General features: G+C 54.3%; 1 protein-coding gene across 8 annotated transcripts in view; it reads left to right on the top strand.

Annotated features, from left to right (window-relative positions):
• Window positions 1-20,418, top strand: part of LOC144768773 (uncharacterized) — a 9,320,023-nt gene that overhangs the window by 9,271,008 nt on the left and 28,597 nt on the right. The window lies entirely within an intron of this gene.

Below are 20,418 nucleotides of genomic sequence, written 5' to 3'. Positions count from 1 at the left end.
CCGACCGAACCCGAACGCAACTCAAGAGTGGGCAGCAACACTCCGGTACGGAGCAGCGCACCAGATGGGGGGCTCTCCCCAGAAGAACTAGCAGACAGAGAAAGAAACCGCAATCATGAACTCGAATTGGCAAAAACTCAAAATTGAGTGCGAATTAAAGCTAGCAGAAAAGAAGCTAGCAGTAGAGCAGCTGCGAGTACAAGGAGAGTTGGAAGAGAAGAAACTCCAACGGGAACACGAAGGCAAGAGACTCCAGCTGGAGCACGAGCGCGGCCTGAAGGAGATCGAGCTAAGGGCCCGGAGCGAACAAAACCAAACCCCGGGAAACAGAGAAACCGTTCCCCCGGTAGAGCCAAAAGTCCACATCCCCAAAGATGTGGTGAGAGAATACTATAAGAACGACGATATCCAGCAATGGTTCAAGGCCTACGAAGTCGCCATGACTTCCCACCGAGTTCCGCAGAAGGATTGGGGAGCTGGGTTGTGGGGCCGATTCCTGAGCGAGGGGGAGACACCCTGCTCGATCTGCCATCCTCTGTATAGACCTCCTACAGCCACATGAAAGAGGCCCTCCTCACGAGATACGGGCTCATCCCGAGATGTATTGCCAGCAGTTCCGGGACTGTAAGAAGATCCCTGGCACCACGTGGGTGGAGTACGTGAACTTTTACAGTCGAGCCTTGGAAGGATGGATCAAGGGCAGCAAAGTTACCACCTTCGAAGAACTTACCGACCTTATCGCATGGGAACATTTGTCCACGAACTGTTTTGTGGAACTACGCCAGCATTTGCTGGACAGCAAACTTGCAGACCCAAGGAAGCTGGCCGTGGAGGCCGATCGCTGGGTGAACACCCGAGTCCCCCGGGGGCCCCTAGGAGACTATCCCCGAAGCAATCAGGGATCTCCCCGCCAGAGGGGAGGGGGGAACCAAGGAAGACAGAGGGATTCCCAGTCAGGACCCCAGCGTAGTCCCCCCAGAGGCCAATCCCAGACCGTACCAGCACCCCCAACAGCCAATCCTGCCCCCCCGGGCAACCGTGGGCACCGGGTCACTATTTCCTGTTACCGTTGCCAACAGCCAGGGCATTACGCCAGTAACCCCCAGTGTCCCATGGCCCCACGACCCTCCACGACAGCTCCCCCAGCCAGACAGGTAGCCAACGTAGCCCTAGGGGAGGAGATGGAAGACACCGAAGAGTGGGAACCCGCTGCCATGGCCCTAGTCTCCCTAGGAGACCGAGAGATGATTCCCGGGGCCCCCTTACCCGATAATACCAAGAAATACCGGCAGCTGGTGACGGTGAACGTCCACCGGGTGGAGGCCCTTCGCGACACCGGGGCGAGTATCACTGGTGTCCTCAGTCACCTAGTCAGAGAGGACCAGATCATTCCGAATGTCCTGTGCCCTGTACTGTCCGCTGACAACACCGAGAGTCTATGTAAAATGGCCCTAGTACCGTTCGAATTGGGGGGGAATGATAGGAAAATTACGAGTCGGTGTCCGAGCCTCCCAACCTGTAGACTGTCTCCTGGGCAACGACCTAGAAAGTTCCCAGTGGAGACAGGTGGAACGCAAGACCCACCTGGGCATGATGGGCCTACCCGAGTGGGTGTGCGCCACCACCCGATCCATGTCCGCCCGACTACCCCCCCTCGGGGCTGTCGACGCCGATCCTCCCAGCCACTGCCCTGTAGAAGAAGATGGAGACGACCAAACTGAGCCCCCCGGCCTCTCCCCCGGAGGAGAGCCCGTCACCGACAACGAAACCTTACATCCCGAGCCCGCACAGGTCCCTGAGCTAGATGACCTGCCCGAGTTGGCGCAGTGGCGTCACGAGGGGGGCCCCTCCCGAGAGGAGTTCTGCCAGGAGCAAGCCATTTGCCCTTCCCTGGTCGGACCCCGGCGACAGGCGGCGGCCCAAGCTGCAGGCGACCAGACTCGAACCCATTCCGTATACTGGGAGAATGATCTCCTATACAGCGAGCAGAAGTCTGCCGAGCTAGGGTCAGCCCGAGTGCTGGTGGTACCCCTACGCTTCCGGGACTTACTCCTGGGCCTGGCCCACGATGTACCCCTTGCGGGACACTTGTGCCAGGACAAGACCTATGACCGCCTAGTTACGCACTTTTATTGGCCCAAGATGCGAGCGAATGTAGAAGCCCACTGCAAGTCCTGTCTCACATGCCAGGCTAGTGGAAAAAGTGGAGGAACGCGCAAGGCTCCCCTCCAACCCTTCCCCGTAGTCAGTACCCCCTTTGAGCGGGTCGGGATCGACATAGTAGGGCCCCTGGACCCTAGAACTTCCCAAGGTCACCAATTCATCCTAGTCCTGGTGGATCACGTCACCCGATACCCCAAGGCCATCCCCTCCGCACGATAACGGCCCCCGTGGTGGGCCGAGCGCTAATGGGGATCTTCTCTCGAGTGGGTTTTCCCCGCGCGGTCGTGAGTGACTGCGGCACAAACTTCATCTCGAAATACATGATGTCCCTGTGGCAACAATGTGGAGTGTCCTACAAATTCACCACCCCGTATCATCCCCAAGGAAATGGCCTAGTGGAACGGTTTAACCGAGCACTGAAGGGGATGATCATGGACCTAGAAGAGCCCCTCCGGCGCAAGTGGGACGTCCTCCGCCCCTGCCTCTTGTTCGCATACCGGGAGGTCCCCCAGAAGTCCCTGGGGTTCAGCCCATTTGAGCTGCTGTACGGGCATCCCGTCCGAGGGCCCCTCAGCTTGGTCAAGGAGGGATGGGAGACGGCCCCCGAGAACCTCCCCCAGGTGTGTTCCGCTACATTCTCACCCTCCGAAATCAGACCCGGAAATTCCGAGCGGTGGCAGAAGCCAACCTCGAAGCAAGTCAGGAGGAGATGAAGCGCTGGTATGATCAGAATGCCACTCTGGTCAAGTTTCAACCGGGCCAGCAGGTCTGGGTGATGTCCCTGGTGAAACCCTGCGCCCTCCAAGATAAATGGACAGGGCCCTTCAAGGTCGTGGAGGGGAAAAGCCAAGTGACCTACTTGGTGGACGTCCAGTCCCCTCGGATCACCCTTCAGGTCCTCCACGTGAACCGCCTCAAGCCTCACTTCGTGCGGACGGAGTTGAGCTTGCTCTTGGCCACCGACGACGGAGCGGAAGAGGAAATGGAGCCTCTCCCTGACCTCCTGTGTGCCAAAGAGAAAGATGGCTCCGTAGATGGAGTGAGCCTCTCTTCCTCCCTCACTCCTCAGCAGCATGAGGACTGCCGCCAGCTCTTGGGGCAGTTCCCAGATTTGTTCTCCTTGTATGTATGTATACTTGTAAAGCGCACTGTTACCTCGTTACGTGGTGTCCTGGCGCTGTATACCGCTGGGGAACCCGTCCTGGCTTTCCCTGTGAGAGGGCACCCCAAGGTGAAGCCAGGCATCCCTGGCGTTGCTGGGGCCGTTGTGGAGATTAAGCAAGCTATTGCCCAGAGTTGCAGAGTGGGACCCATGGTTAGCGTAGGCACCTAAGCGAGAATTATCGAGTCCGCGGACATTGACCCAAGACCCTGCCGCGTCGGGAATTGAACCCTGGTCCCGGGCCAACCTCTGCTTCAGGGTCTGCCGCTTCTAACCAGTGAGCCACACTTCTCCACTCCACTCCACTCCACTTGGTCCCCAAAATCACCGACTGGTGTGTCCACGACGTGGACACCGGAGACAGCCCGCCGGTGCGGCACCGAGCCTACCGAGTGCCTGACCGAGTCCGGATCTGCATCCAGGCCGAAGTTTCGTAAAAGGCTCACCCTAGGAGTGGTCGAGCCCTCCGACAGTCCCTGGGTCAGCCCTGTGGTGCTGGTCCCGAAGGCCACAGCCCCTGGTGCTGTCCCCGAACTTCGGTTTTGCGTGGACTACCGGGGGCTCAACGCCATCACCCGAGCAGACGCCCACCCCATTCCCCACGCCGATGAGCTCATCGACTGACTGGGGTCTGCTCGCTACCTGAGTACCTTCGACCTGACCTGCGGCTACTGGCAAATTGTGCTCACAGAGGGAGCCAAGGAGCGGTCCGCCTTCTCCACCCCGGGCGGGCACTATCGCTTCCGAGTGATGCCGTTCGGGGTGAAAAACGCCCCGGCCACCTTTCAGAGACTGGTGAACCGAGTCCTGGCCGGGCTGAAAGAGTTCAGCGCCGCATATCTGGACGATATTGCGGTGTTCAGTGCACAATGGGACGAGCACCTCCGGCACCTCCGGAGGGTGTTGCTAGCCCTGCGCCAGGCAGGATTGACGGTGAAAGCCAGCAAGTGCCAGATTGGGCAGGGGTCAGTGACCTACCTAGGCCATCAGGTCGGAAGCGGGCAGGTCGCCCCTCTCCAGCCAAATCAGACCCGGAATATCCGAGTGGTGGCAAAAGCCAACCTCGAAGCAAGTCAGGAGGAGATGAAGCGCTGGTATGATCAGAATGCCACTCTGGTCGAGTTTCAACCGAGCCAGCAGGTCTGGGTGATGTCCCTGGTGAAACCCTGCGCCCTCCAAGATAAATGGACAGGGCCCTTCAAGGTCGTGGAGGGGAAAAGCCTACTTGGTGGACGTCCAGTCCCCTCGGATCCCCCTTCAGGTCCTCCACGTGAACCGCCTCAAGCCTCACTTCGTGCGGACGGAGTTGAGCTTGCTCTTGGCCACCGACGACGGAGCGGAAGAGAAAACAGAGCCTCTCCCTGACCTCCTGTGTGCCAAAGAGAAAGATGGCTCCGTAGATGGAGTGAGCCTCTCTTCCTCCCTCACTCCTCAGCAGCGTGAGGACTGCCGCCAGCTCTTGGGGCAGTTCCCAGATTTGTTCTCCTTGGTCCCCAAAATCACCGACTGGTGTGTCCACGATGTGGACACCGGAGACAGCCCGCCGGTGCGGCACCGAGCCTACCGAGTGCCTGACCGAGTCCGGACCTGCATCCAGGCCGAAGTTTCGTAAAAGGCTCACCCTAAGAGTGGTCGAGCCCTCCGACAGTCCCTGGGCAGGCCCTGTGGTGCTGGTCCCGAAGGCCGCAGCCCCTGGTGCTGTCCCCGAACTTCGGTTTTGCGTGGACTACCGGGGGCTCAACGCCATCACCCGAGAAGACGCCCACCCCATTCCCCACGCCGATGAGCTCATTGACCGACTGGGGTCTGCTCGCTACCTGAGTACCTTCGACCTGACCTGCGGCTACTGGCAAATTGCGCTCACAGAGGGAGCCAAGGAGCGGTCCGCCTTCTCCACCCCGGACGGGCACTATCGCTTCCGAGTGATGCCGTTCGGGGTGAAAAACGCCCCGGCCACCTTTCAGAGACTGGTGAACCGAGTCCTGGCCGGGTTGGAAGAGTTCAGCGCCGCATATCTGGACGATATTGCGGTGTTCAGTGCACAATGGGACGAGCACCTCCGGAGGGTGTTGCTAGCCCTGCGCCAGGCAGGCTTGACGGTGAAAGCCAGCAAGTGCCAGATTGGGCAGGGGTCAGTGACCTACCTAGGCCTTCAGGTCGGAAGCGGGCAGGTTGCCCCTCTCTAGCCAAAGATCGATGCCATCCTGGCCTGGGAACCACCCACCACCCAAACCGAGGTCCGAGCCTTCCTGGGCCTCACCGGCTACTACCGGAGGTTCATAAAGAATTACGGCAGCATAGTGGGTCCCCTCACAGATTTGACGTCCAAAAAGCAGCCCAAGCGCATGCACTGGACCCCCTCCTGTCAAGAGGCGTTCGACGCCTTAAAGAGCGCCATGTGTACTGCCCCCGTGATTCAAGCCCCGGACCACTCCAAAGAGTTTGTGGTCCAGACAGACGCTTCCGAGCATGGCATCGGGTCCGTACTGTCCCAGCTCAACGAGGAGGGCATAGATCAGCCCGTGGCTTTCCTCAGCAGAAGGTTATTGCTTCGAGAACAGAGATGGAGCACCGTCGAACGAGAAGCGTTCGCAGTAGTCTGGGCCCTCAAGAACCTCCGACCCTACCTGTTCGGAACCCACTTCCGAGTGCAGACAGATCATCAACCCTTACGGTGGCTCATGCAGATGAGAGGAAAGAACCCCAAACTGCTGCGATGGTCGATCTCCCTCCAAGGGATGGACTTCACAGTAGAGCACCGCCCCGGTACCGACCACGCCAACGCTGACAGCCTCTCCAGGTTCTTCCACCTCAGCGAAGAGAACCCCCAAGAGGATGGGTAGTTCTCCCCGATCTTCAGCTGGGGGGGACGCGTGTTGGACCCGGCCTCGTGGCGTGGTCCTTCCTGACCCGTGCAGCTCCCCATGACCCTGATTCACCCGACCATTCCCTCCATGACCCACATCCCCGACGCTGGGCTTCCCCGTCCTTGCCCTCCATTTCCCTGGCGCCATACCCAGCCAGGGGGTAAAGCGCTCCCTGTGAGTGAGAGAGGGAGGAGTAGCTCGATCACACCTCCCACCTCCCCTCGAGAGATGAGTTTCGATCACCCATCCGGCTTCCCTGAGGGCTGGCTTCAGGCCCGCTGAGTGTCTGGGATCCCTCCAGACCCAACTTGAAAGGATGAAAGGAGCCGCCGAGGGGAACCCCCAACAACCGGCCCCCAGGTGCCACCGGCGAGGACTCCGGACATCAAAGGGGAGCAGTCCTATATCAAGAGTAGTTCTAGGGACGTTCCCCAGTTGTATCCTGGACTACGTGAGCCCTGCTGACTTCGTCGCGGCTCCCCTGCAACCTGAATACTACTTGAGCCCTGCTGACGCTGTTGCAGCTCCCTTGCAACCTGAAGAACCACCTGAGCCCTGCTGACGCTGTCGCGGCTCCTACCGAGCAGAGAAGGACTTCTGCCCGAGACCACCTGAGCCCTGCTGACGCTGTCGCGGCTCCCCTGCAACCGAACGATCACTGAGCCCTGCTGACGCTGTCACGGCTCCCTTGCAACCATGAGAACTCCTGAGCCCTGCTGATTCGATTGCGGCTCCCCAAGACCGTAAGAACTGCAACTTCCTTGCTCGAGCCCTGCTGATTCGATCGCGGCCCAGAGACTACCCTGGTCCGGCTGGACCCAAGATCACCCCGTATCCCCCGGCTCGAGGATTGAGAGCTGTGCGCAGGATACGCACCCGCAAGTAACTTTGAACTGTGAAACTGTCCGGCTACCCTATCCCTACCAAGACATTTTTTAGCCCTTGCTCGCCTGTACATAAAAATCTGCGGATCATAAATATCCATTTCTTTCTGGAAGATAAAGAATATGTTCTCTTAATCGTACGGTGTGGTGTCCCTTTGTCGAGTGGTGCTAGTGCAGCGCGTACGATCCTAGATCGGAGGTCCTCTCCCGGAGGGGTCTCCCGCCAGTGCTCGGCTGTGTTCCTAGGAGAGGTGGTTTACAGGGTGGTCAGGTGTCGAGTCGGCCCTCCCCTGGGATTGCCCCTCCAACAGACAACACCACCGCCATGTGGTACTGCAACCAATAGGGCGGGGTGTGGTCATGGACCCTTTGCCAAGAGGCCGCCCTTCTCTGGAAATGGCATGAACAACAGCACATATCCCTGGTGGCTCAACACCTGGCAGGTTTCCTGAACACCAGAGTGTACAAAGTTAGCTATCAATACCTAGAGGATCACGGATGGCGTCTCCATCTGAAGGTGGCGCAAGGTCTCTTTCATAATTGGGGAGAGCCTTGGTTAGATCTGTTCACCTCTGCCGAGAAGAAACAATGTCAGCAGTTTTGCTTGCTGGAGTTTCCAAGGCAGCTCTTTCTTGGAGATGTTTTTTATCTCAAGTGGGGCTCAGCCCTCTGCCCATACGACTTCTGGGCAGAGTTCTCAAGAAGATCAGGAACAACTGGGTCAAGTCATTATTGTGGCTCCGTACTGTGCACAGAAAGTCTGGTATCCCGAGCTTCTCAGCATGAGCATTGATCTTCCGAACAGGCTGCCCCTTTGGGAGGATCTTCTGTCACAGCAGCAGAGGCGAGTACTCCACACTAACCTGTCAACTCTCCACCTTCTTGCGTGGAATTTGAGCTGCCCAGTTGACAGCTTTCAACCTTTCTGCCAAAGTCTTTAATACTATTCTGGCAGCCATACATCCCTCCACTAAAATGGTACACACCTGCCAGTGGAAAAGATTTGTATTATATTGTACAGAAAAGTCTATTGATCCTCTTTCTGCTTCTCTTTCTGATGTCCTTTTTATTATTACCCTTGCCCAACAGGGCTCTTCTCTGGGCACTCTTAAGGGTTACCTTTCTGTTCTGTCTGCTTCTTTGCGGCTGCCCAGCCAACCCTGTTTTTTTAAGACCAATGTTGTGAAAAGGTTTCCTAAAGATCTTGCAAATATGTTACCCCCTCTCCTTTCATTATGCCTGTTAGACCTGGTACCATTGGTATGAGCCTCCCTTCCATTTTTTTGCTGTTTTCTCCTGTGATATATTTTGCTGGTTTAGATGCTTTGGGCACTGTGTCACTGCAATTCAGTGCCACAGTGCAAGTGCTCTCTATTGTAAATCCATGTATTGATTAGTGACTCCATGATTGGCTTGTTTGATTAACTTGTCAGTTCAGTTCAGTTCATCAGTCTTTATTTCGATTGTAATACCATATAAGACGTACAATCAATTAAGAAATAAGCGGAATACAAACTTTGTAACATAATAAATGAATGACAATATCAAGAATACTCAAACCAAGTATGGGCACAATGAAATATTTAAAAGGAGCATTAAACCATTAGTTCAGCAAGCACTGATGTACTATTAAAACATCTGTTTAAGAAAATATGAGATAAAATCTCCGCTCTATCGCAATTTTATGAGGAGAGCGGAAGAAGATAAAACACAAGGAGCCTACAGTCTAGAAAATAAGATACCCGAATCTGCCACAGGATCGGAGGTCCTACCACAATTCACAGCAGTGTGGCGGACACAGGCTCTTGCACATCCCGAACAATAAAATACACTGAGTTAGAACAGATCAGGATAGTAGGCCCTTGATTTTATTTGCCCGGATCACCCATGCCCAGCTCAAAAATGTTGCCATGGCGGTGACAATAGGTTCCTGAGTACAAGTCTGTAGAATACTCAGGGCCTCTATAGCAACTCTCGTGCCTAAGTTGGAACAAATGGGTTTAAGCCATTTCGTCCTTGGTGGCTTATAGGCTGCACAGACAAAGAGGATACGGGCAACTGATTCAGACTGAGCTAAGCACAGCAGGCACAGATCAGACGTTGACTTGAGACATTTGCAGGAGAAAACTCTAGTTGGGAGGGAGCCTTCCCTAAACTGTTGGTAAAGCTTCCTATCCAATGATTTTAAGATGATGTCCCAGTACTGTTCAAATCCAACCTCGTGCTTAATTGACAAGAAATCCCTAGTCAAGATAGGCCTAGTGGCAGAAGAAAACCACTCGGACTTCACCATGTCCATGTAGGCGGCTTTAAACTCTTTTTTGGTCAGGAAGGGGGTGGTTTCTGGGTTCTCCCACAATGTGCCCATCCCTATATCCATCAGGGTTTTTTTTATATACCCAAGCCACTTAATCTTGCTTAGGCACCCGAACCCCCTGAAGTCTAATAGGGCTTTGGCATACAAGGAGAGCTCTGGAGTGGCCCACAGACTTCTCCACAAGGCTATAGGCCTGAATTGGGCCAGGTCCTCGATAGGAGAACATCCCAGATCCAAGTACAAAGGCACCAAAGGGGTAGATTGCGGCAAGCTTGTTAGTGACTGCACGAATTTATTTTGGGCGATAACTGTGAGAGAAATGTCCTCATGGCCTCACAATTCTGAGCCGTATAGAATTGCACTCGTAACCTTTGAATTATATATTTTAAGAGCAGGAGCTAGGGGTTTAGTAAAGGAGAGTCTATGATCTTTTAAGAGGATACCTGCCAACTGTGCATGTTTCAGGGCAAGCATATCGATTTGGGGCTTCCAATGCAATTTCCAATTTAAGGTTACCCCAGGTAGGTAAATACCCCTGGGTGTTAAATAACTTCAGCAATTGTAGCACTGAAAATGTGGTGTACTTGTTAATCTGCCCATGCAAGAAAATGTATATTGGTATGACCACACGGAAAGTGAAGATCCGCATCAATGAACACCACAGCACCTTCAGGTGCAAAAAAGACAACACTAGGTTAACCAGGCATTTCCTTGAGATGAATCATACAGAATGGGATCTGAAGTGGACTGTGCTTGAAGTATTGAAGAAAGAGAAGGTTAATCTCATACACGCCCTTCACATTAGAGAACAACGATGGGTATTCAGACTCAACACTTCTAGACACGGTCTTAACGACGATATCCCATGGCTACAAATGAACTAATGAAATATACGGTGAATATATACTTGGGATATATATAATAACACTCTGTTATATCTGTTGCCTTTTCATACACCAATGGTACACTGATGGTCTGAAATCTGGCCCAGTATCCTCCGGTAAACTCAAGGCATAGGTCAAGATAAACAATATCCATGTAAACAACGCCTGGCCCCTGTGGCCGCTTTAATACAATCTTCATCTATCTTGATAATATGTTCCCGCTTTAAAACTTAATTTTACCTCAATCACGGGGTCTTAATTTAATCAAACTTGTTAAGTTGAACAATGACACCCCTGGACCTGTCCTCCTTAATCTTCGTTTCTTGCATATGAGGCGGAACCCATTGAATATCATTGGCCCTTGGACGCCATAAACCAAACCATTCATAGCATCGCTTTACAATCAACGAGCACCACACAGGTTCATAAATTTATATGGCTGTACTATGGAAACATCTGAATCTACCGCAAATGTTCTGTCACAACCATTTACCATCAAATACCATCGGTCTTTGATCGGTATGACGTGTATTGAACATAGCGTCTCCCTGTAACCATGACTACCATGCAGGAGTTGGGATAACATGGGACCCGTCACGTTGTTGTTTCAACCAACCGCGTCTCGGAGTTGCACGTGTCCAGGCAAACCAGGCACACCATTACGAGACACCGGATACACACCGTGTCCCGTACATGCGACTCAACTCCTGGAATAGATTGGGCTCCCACCACGCCGTCTCCCAGGTATCTGAACCAATAACGTTGGCTCCTTGCAAGACGCGTCTAAGACACAGGAAGCCTAGTGTCTTTAAACGAGTACAATCACGCCGCTGCACAGTAATTAGTATCGGGCCAACACTATAAAACCTGCCTACCGCGAGGTCACTCCATCGCCGGGGAGGTGGAGAGACACATACTATAGGTGATCACACGGGGAACGCTCCCGGAATCAGTGAGTTTTTAACCCTGAGTTTTTAACCCTTCGTTGTTATGCAACAGATATCCGATCTTTATGGATATAAACCCTCTGTATACATTACATCTTGTCTTCTCTCTCCAGCACAGTGTCACCACGGGGACTCCCCAAGCCTCCCCTCCCATGGGGAAAGTCGTTTTGTTTTAAAGGGTAAGACTAATGATTTAGAAATTGCTTCAGTTCCGAGAATATTCACTGTCAACTGGCACTTCTTTTTCTAAGTAACCCCACATCACAATTATGTATGTGGGTTCATAACTGATTAAACTTTATGACCAAGTCCCACTGACCACATGCTATAATGTAATATGTGCTCTCTCTTTGTATATATTGTTACAGGCCAATGGACCCCGCCAGTGGAGAGTGACTATAGGTCACACCCACAGAGTGGTACTACCAATAACGCTTGGTAAGATTGGAGCCCCCCCTTTTCCTTTATTCTGGTCCTGATGAAAGCCACGTACCCACTGGGACATTTGGCAGAAACATGTTGACCTATCCTTAAACAAATTCACAGCGGCGACGGGATGATTGTATCCTTACTCACCGCACTTTTCATTTTACACCCCACACAGTCTCCTTACTGAATAACGTTTTTATGGGTGCACTGTGATGGCTTTTTAAATTCACCTCTTTTTCTTTGGGCCCCCACTCACTTTAGAAGTGCATCCCTGACTCCAGGTGTATGCCCGCCCTCCACCAAAGTGGTTTCTGGAGGGCGAGGACTGGCAGATGATGAAGCATGACACCTGGTGGTGTGTGATGCCAGTCCGTCACTTGGAGAAGTGTGGCTCACTGGTTAGAGGCGGCAGACCCGTAAGCAGAGAACGGCCCGGGACCAGGGTTCGATTCCCGACGCGGCAGGGTCGTGGACCAGGGTCAGCGGACTCGATAATTCTCGCCTCGGTGCCTACTCTAGTCAGAAACCACACTCGGCAACTCTGGGCATCAGCTTGCCTCATCTTCACAACGGCCCCCCCAGACCGCCGGGGATGCTTGGTCGCACCTTAGAGATACCCATCAGGGACCATCTCTCAGGGTGAGCCAGGACGGGTTCCTCAGTAGTCGAAGCGTGGAGATACTCCTCCGGGATTCGATTCCTAGCGCTATATAAACCCGCAATTGTGAGCTGCCCCTTTATCACCTGGCACCTCACGCTCACTTGGTCACACACTAGAAGCGGACCCTATTGTGGTATATAATTCAGATTGGAGGCAGACCGTCTCCTAGCGCCCTACTGCCTCTTGTTCCCTCCTCGGGCTATCGCCTGAGATATCTTGTGTTTTCCCAGGTAAATACATCAGTCTGCTCTAAAAAACTCCATTCATGTGGACCTTGCTCCTCATAGCCTTTTGTGAGTGGAGGACCATAAACGTAGTCTTATCCACGTTGACCACCAGCTCATGGTCGCAGCAAAACTCCTCGAAACGCGACAGAGACACCTGTAGACCTGATTATGTCTTAGATAGAATGAAGGTGTCGTCCGCGAACATGTGTAGGGGGGTTTTCAGGCCCCCCAAGATTGGAGCATCAGTAGGACATGTGGAATACCGTACAACCCTGTCAATGAATAAGGAAAACAAGGTAAGGGCAAGGACACATCCCTGGCGCACACCCCTTTACACCGGAAATCTGTCAGTAACATCTCTGTGTGTACCCCATCAGACCTGGGCATAGTTATGATCATGCAGTTTGACTATTGTTGCTAACAACTCTGTCGGCATTCCCACTTCCAAAAAGGCACTCCACATTTTGTTACGAGGGACAAGGTCGAATGCAGACTTCAGATCAATGAAGGCCGCATATAGCATACCCCCACCTAGGATAACAACCCGCCAGTATATCAGCACAAACCTAAGCACTTGGTCTATTGTGCTGGTGTGAGGGTGGAACCCTGCCTGCATGGGTGATAATATATTGAATTCCTCTATCCACTGCTGGACTCGGCTCAGTACTAACCTCGCAACTATTTTCTGAATAGAGTCTATAAGGTTAATGGGCCTATAGTTGCCGGGTAAAGGACGGTCCCCATTTTTATACACCGGAATGATGACAGCACCAGACCAGGTATCAGGAATACTCCCACCACTGGCGATGGCATTCACAAGGTAGGTAATGTAAATCACGCAATTATCCTTGTCCTAGGCGAAAAGGTCCACGGGAACACAGTCAAGGCCCGGTGCCCTACCTCTCAGGACCAGAGAGAGGACTGTTGCAACCTCTGTTTTGTTAAATAATATAGTAGGTATCGGTGAGGAGGTTTTGAAATCTTCCAGGTTATTCGTTGTCATAGAAAATTGAGCCTTATAAAACTGGGCCCACTGCTCTGGTGGGACATGATTTGTAGATGTATTAGGTGTCCCTCCACTCCCCTGCTTCACCCACTGCCAAAATCTAACCATGTTTTTCTCGTTGCTTGCCAGGAGCAAACCTTTCCAGCGGTTGTCATCCAACTCTTTTTTTGCTTTTAGTTGGGTTGCTTTATAGTTGGCCCTGGCTTGTTTGACTTTTCCCATATCTTTCGATCTGATTGCCCTTGTCAATTGCCTGTACGCCTCTCTGCAGGTTTTATTGTACCAGGCAGCCATCAGTACCCCTACTTTTTCCTTCTTTTTACTAGTCTTAAGAAAGAAGGTTTTAAGGTTTAAAAACAGATCTTTATGAACCTGGGGAATGATTTGATTGATATCTCTCTGAGAGGAGCCATTTTGGAGATAGGTTATTGACTGGGCAACCAAAGCCTTCATTGCGCCAAAATCCCTGTCATTCTCAATAATCTTACTCTCCTCAAGTCTTTTGAAAGCGAGACTTCAGGTTGTGTACCTTCCTCTGCCTTGATAGGGATGATTAGTGCGCCTGGGGCCTTAATTATCAGGATCAAGGGATCATGGTCACTTTCAGTACATTTCTGAACCAGCATGTCGAGAAGGGAGTGCCATGATTCAATGTTAAGCATGATGAAATCAATTTGACTGCTCCTCACTCCATTATTAAATGTATGCGCTCCGTTCCTGTCTGATTGGGACCTCCGATTCTCTGCTCGCATACCCCTTTCCAAGCATACCCCTTAAGTTGCAAGGCAGCTTCTGACCATGTTTTGATAGGACACAGGTCTAGGGACGGAAAGAGCCACTGCGAATCCTCGTCGGAGCTTAGATTACCGTCCTCTAGGTCAAGCGGTTCAAAGGTGCAATTGAAATCCCTCAGGATTTTCAGATTGCACCCACCCCTTTGGCTATCTAAAAAGCTGTGAAGGAGGGAGATTGTCTCTGAACGCCTCCCACCCGGTTGCCCTCTAGCATAGGTAATAATTATTAGTGTGTCTCGACCTTGGTCCGATCGTAGCCGTAATACCATTTTATCTGGGCTATCAAAAGGCACCATCTCGTACCTGCACCCCCGTTGCTGTCTCACCCAACAAGTGAGGCCACCTATGGGTCTACCTTTCCGACCCCGTTGGGCAGGTTTGGAGAAATTTAAAAAAACGAGGTGATAGACCGAATCGATAGACCAGGTTTACTGAAATGCCAATAGATCGAACTCCTCTATAAAGACCGCCCATTCACAGGATACTGTTTTCTGCTGAAGACCTGCTATATTCCAGGAGCCCACTGTCATAACAGACCTGGCCTGCCCTTGGCGCGGGCTTCCAAAGGAGGAATAAGGGGGAGGAACGACCTTGTCCACCTGCTCATCAGGACCATGATGACAGTAGGCTGTGGCGGGCCCTGTCAGGCGGGCATTGCCCAAATCAACCCCCCCTTCTATTCTCTGTTGCCCTTGCAAGAGATCAACATCGTCAAAGAGCTCTCGAACCCTAGCGCCGGGGACAACGACATCACCCCATCGCAAGAACTCTGCAACTCGCTCGCCTCGTTCTTCCACAACAAGATCGCAGACATACACAACAGCTTCAGCACACAACCGACGCACCCTACGACCGCACCTACGCCCCCCACCACCACCATCCGCACCTGGACCCCGGTCAACACCAAAGACACCATCCGCACGATGAACTCCATCCACTCCGGATCTCCAACCGACCCCTGCCCTCACCACGTCTTCAACAAGGCCGACTCCGTCATCGCACCACACCTGCGGGACATCATCAACGCCTCCTTCGACACCGCCACCTTCCCAGAGAGCTGGAAGCACGCCAAACTCAGCGCCCTACTGAAGAAACCATCAGCGGACCCCACCGAACTCAAAAACTACAGACCCATCTCGCTCCTTCCTTTCCCTGCCAAAGTCATTGAGAAGACCGTCAACAGACAGCTGGCCGCCTTCCTCGAGACGAATGGATCCCTCGACCACTCACAGTCTGGCTTCCGGGCCAACCACAGCACCGAGACCGCCCTCATCGCAGCCACTGACGACATCAGATCCCTGCTCGACAACGGAGAAACAGCGGCCCTCATCCTCCTAGACCTCTCCGCGGCGTTCGACACGGTCTGCCACCGCACCCTAGTACAACGCCTCAGCAACATCGGGATCCAAGAGAAGGCACTGGAGTGGATCATCTCCTTCCTCACCGGGAGAACCCAGAGAGTCCACCTCCCCCCGTTCAGATCCGAGGCCACCAAAGTCATCTGCGGCGTACCCCAAGGATCTTCACTCAGCCCCACGCTGTTCAACATCTACATGAGCCCCCTTGCGGCCATCGCACACCAACACAACCTCAACATCATCTCCTACGCTGACGACACCCAGCTGATCCTCTCCGTCACCAACGACCCCGCCACCGCCAGAACCAACCTACACGAAGGGATGAAAGACATAGCCGAGTGGATGAGGAACAGCCGCCTGAAAATGAACTCAGATAAGACGGAAGTCCTCATCCTGGGATCTTCGCCCTCCGCCTGGGATGACTCCTGGTGGCCCCCTGCCCTGGGCAGCGCACCCAAAACAACAAACCACGCACGCAACCTGGGCTTCATCCTGGAATCCTCCCTCTCCATGACCAGACAAGTCAACGCCATCTCCTCGTCATGCTTCAACATCCTCCGCATGCTACGTAAGATCTTCCGGTGGATCCCCACCGAACCCAGGAAGACGGTCACCCAGGCCCTTGTCACCAGCTGTCTGGACTACGGCAACTCCCTCTATGCCGGAACCACAGCCAAACTTCAGAAGAGACTCCAACGCATCCAGAACGCCTCGGCACGCCTCATCCTGGACATCCCCCGACACAGCCACATCTCCGAACACCTGAGAAACCTGCACTGGATCCCCGTCAGCAAGAGAATCACGTTCCGACTCCTGACCCACACACACAAAGCTCTCCACAACCAAGGCCTAAGATACCTCAATGACCGCCTGACCTTCTACACCCCCACCCGCCAGCTACGATCGACCAGCCACGCCCTCGCCGCCGTACCCCGCATCCGAAGAGCCACAACGAGAGGAAGATCCTTCTCCTACCTGGCTGCCAAGACGTGGAACTCCCTCCCCATCCACCTCCGCCTGACCCAAGACCACCTCTCCTTCAGGAAGCAACTCAAGACCTGGCTGTTCGAGTGGTAGCAGACACCCTTCCCCCAGCGCCTTGAGACCCTACGGGTGAGTAGCGCGCTATACAAATGTTTTGATTGATTGATTGATTGATTGACTTTTAGAAAGTAGGTATTTTCTTGCCTAACCATTCCAGCCTGCCTCTGCTAGCTTGTGTATTGTATGTCTGGATCTAATAGAGACTACTAGATGTAGATTCCTTCACGTAGAATTATCCCCCGGCGTGAGACTGGATCCAGATACTTATTTCCCACAGCACCCTGCATGCCTGGGGGCAACATCACGCACAGGCGTCGTCCGCGCAAGTGACGTCAGCGAGGTCACATAAGACCCGCCTACGTCAGTTTTTCCTTTTCGGGTGAAATGCAGACCCGATCCTTGCTACGGGCCTGTTTCGGCCATTTTTTCTGCATTTCTTTTGGTGGACCAGTGTGCGAATGCCTTCGGGCTTCAAAACTTGTACGCTTTGTGGGCGTCTTATGTCGGTGACAGACTCACACCTCATTTGTATGTGGTGTTTGGGGGAGGATCACGGCACCACCTACTGTGAGGCCTGTCAACAGTTGAAGCCGAAGTCGTGGCGGGAAAGCCGCATGAAACTACTCTCGGCGCGTCTCTCCAAGTCGACGTCCTACCCTCGGTCTGCTTCGGCGGACGCATTAGCTTCGGCCGTGGTGGTCGTCCTCACCCTTCTCCAATGTCACGTGAGTGTTGCTCCCCGGTAGGTAAGTGTTGCAGATTGTCCCCGGGGGCTGGGGTCCGGCCTACCGGGGGCGTGGACTCTCTGCGGGTGATGCAGACCCGCTTGTCGTCCTATCCACCGTTTCCCAGGTTTGGGGCATCGAGAGTCCAAATGGAGACATACCCTGCGGCTTTGCAGGCCTCGCTGGTGTCTCCCCCTCATTCCCCTCCTGGGGCATCAACGGACCTCTCGCCTTGCGCAGGGCCCTCTGTGGCCCCGGCGCCGACTGGTTCGGATCCAGGCTTGGGGGGTGTGGTGCTGTTGGGGTGCGGCTCCTCTGGGTCACCTACTTCAGGCCAGGGCGTCTCTGCCTTGCCGCAAACTCCTGAGGGAGTCCCTGTGGTGTCGCGGGAGGTCTCCGGGGCTCGGGTCGCATCCCCGAGCCTCTGTCTGTCCCTTGACAGGCTGGTCCTGTCTAAGGCCGAGGTGACGCCGCTACGGCGCTGGCAGCAACTGAACTGTGCGGAGCCACAGGGGTTGGTGAACCCTCCTCGCCCGCTCTGGGTAGAGGCCGGGTGAGGACCCCTCGCCCCTCTCTGGGCCCCTCTCGTCCTTTCCCGCAGGCGGCTGCCTCGACGGGGGCAAGTCGGAGGTGGAATTGTCCCTGGCACCACCTCAAGGGTTGCCGAGCTATCTACTCCTCATTCTGGGCCACGGCTGGTGGAGGGCTCCGTGCCACTCCCCAGGCCCGTCTCGTTCCCCCAAACGGATGGCTACCTCGGTGGAGGTCGGGTGGGCGTCATTCCGGTGCTGCCCCAGAGCCGGTTCGGCTCCAGCCCCGCTCCAGTCTTCACTCTGACCCCCGGTGCGGGGTGACTTGGGGGAACCTTGTCCGGGGATGCCGGTTGGTGCCTGTACCTCGCCTCAGGCAGCAGACTCTACGGCTCCGTGCAGGGGTCGTACCGTGGATTCGTCTTCGGATGCTCCTTATTCTCTGGAGGCAGCCTGTATGTTGGTGTCATCCTCCCTGGAGACTGGTCGCCCTGTGGTGTCTTTTTCACCGGCGTCGAAGGGCGGCTCCCCGCCCTTCCTGAGGCAGAGGTGTTCGTCGGAAGAGCGGCAGGTCCCTAATTCGTCAGCTCCTTCTGACTTCCAGGTCTGGCCCTTGTCCATCCCGCTTGGCCACGGGGACGACCACCTTAGTTTGCAGCCGTCGCCCACAGAGGAGCTGCTTTCCCTGCCGCGGGCCTTACAGAGGCGGGTGCAGCCTTCGCTCACGCAGTGTCTACGGCTGTGGGAATCCTGCATACGGGTGACCCAGTGGCTCACTTTCCAGCGGACCATCTATTAGAGGTCCTCCACCAGGGCTCTAGTGGGAGGGAAATCTTGCTTACCTTTGAAGGTTCCCTCTTTTCTTCCTTGACTGGGGCTTGGAGGCATCCTGCCTCAGGGGACCTGGTGCCTCAGCATCTTCTCCACCATCATCTCCCGGCACCGCGTGACCCGGCGTGCCTTTCCCTCTACCCCTCTGCCTCCAGTCCTCTTTTGCGGACTCCTTTTCCCTCCCTGCCACCACTGTTGACTCCGCCGTCCCAAGAGGCCTGCTGGCTGGACTCTTGGGGGTGCAACATGTTCGCCTCGACCCGCGCTGACCTGCTCTGAACACCTTGTGTGTGCTGGCTCTGGTCTCCTCCTGTTTGTGGGACTCGGCTGAGTCTCTGAGATCCACAGTGTCCCAGGAGAGTGGTCAAATTTACTTACGGCATCATGCGTTGGATGGCTGGGAGCTGGCAGCGTTTATTCAATATTCCACCCTGGACATCTCAGAGGTGTTGGGCAAGTCATGGCTTCCTCGGTCGCTCTCCGTTGCCATGCTTGGCTTCGGGATGGAGTATTCCCTGAGAATATTCGGGAGCGACTCATTGATCTTCCATTTGATGGCAGCCTGTTTTTCCATGCCCTGTCTGACTCCGCCATCCCGAGACTCTTGGCAGGGCTCCGTCCTCCTCCTCCGCCTTAATATTCTCCGTCCCCTCCTCAGTGATTCCTGAGTCGGGTTGATTCTGGGCCTTCTTAGGCCGGTTGTTCTGGCTGCAGAGTGCGTTTTCTGGCCATTTGATCCTTCTTGGGACTTTGGCATTGTTGGCTGCTGGACGGCCCCTTTGTTGATTATGTGTATGTGTTGGAATTGTTACGCAGACTTGGCCCTGACATTAGACCTTCTGCTTGCTTGGGCTGCTTGTCAAGCCTTTCGCGGGTGTTTTTTTACCCGTGGCTCTTTTGTTTGTTCCCTCTGCTGCGGAAGTTCTTCCATAGCGGGTTCCCATGTTTGGGGCTTATCGTACCCTAGGTCATATGGCTTGATCTCTGCTGGAGGGTTCTGGTTGCCTTTGGGTGCCTGTTCTCCATGGCATTTATGTTGGCTGCTTTTGCTCCTTGAGGTCGTTTACGCGGCCACTCGTAGTGATGTGGCCAGGTATCTCCTCCTTTCCCTGCTCCTGTCCTGAGGTCTGGGACGCTCCTGTGTTCTCCCTTGCCAGGTGCCGCCTGCTCGGCCTTCCTGGGGCCTCGGGCTGTTCTTCTTGTTTCTGGCAGCTTGGCTGCCGTGCTGTTCTGGCTGGCAGGCTGCTCTCCATCTAGAGTGGGTTCGCCTTATTTTCCCTCGTTTCCTTGGGTCCTATAGGCTTCTTCTTCCTCTTTTCCTGTCTTGGTCTTGGGCGGAAGTTATGTTGCCTTATGGGGGAGTGGGATGCTTCCGCCTCTCCACCCTTTCCTTTGGTTCCTCTGCTGTGAGTGTACGAGCCTCTTTGGCCTTCCTTTCCCTCCTACATCCCCTTGGGGTCGGTAGGGTTCTGCTTGTGGGGGTTCCCCTTGCCTGGCAGGGACAAGGTTCTTCCTGGTCCACAGATCTGGGCCCCTGGGAGGCCCTCTGTTCTGTATTGGCTGGTGGGGTCCTTCGCAGACCCTCCTTC

Source organism: Lissotriton helveticus, chromosome 7 (assembly GCF_964261635.1).
Source record: "Lissotriton helveticus chromosome 7, aLisHel1.1, whole genome shotgun sequence".
Lineage (NCBI taxonomy): Eukaryota > Metazoa > Chordata > Amphibia > Caudata > Salamandridae > Lissotriton > Lissotriton helveticus.
Note: the sequence above shows the minus strand (reverse complement) of the source record. Positions and strands in the feature narration are given on the sequence as shown.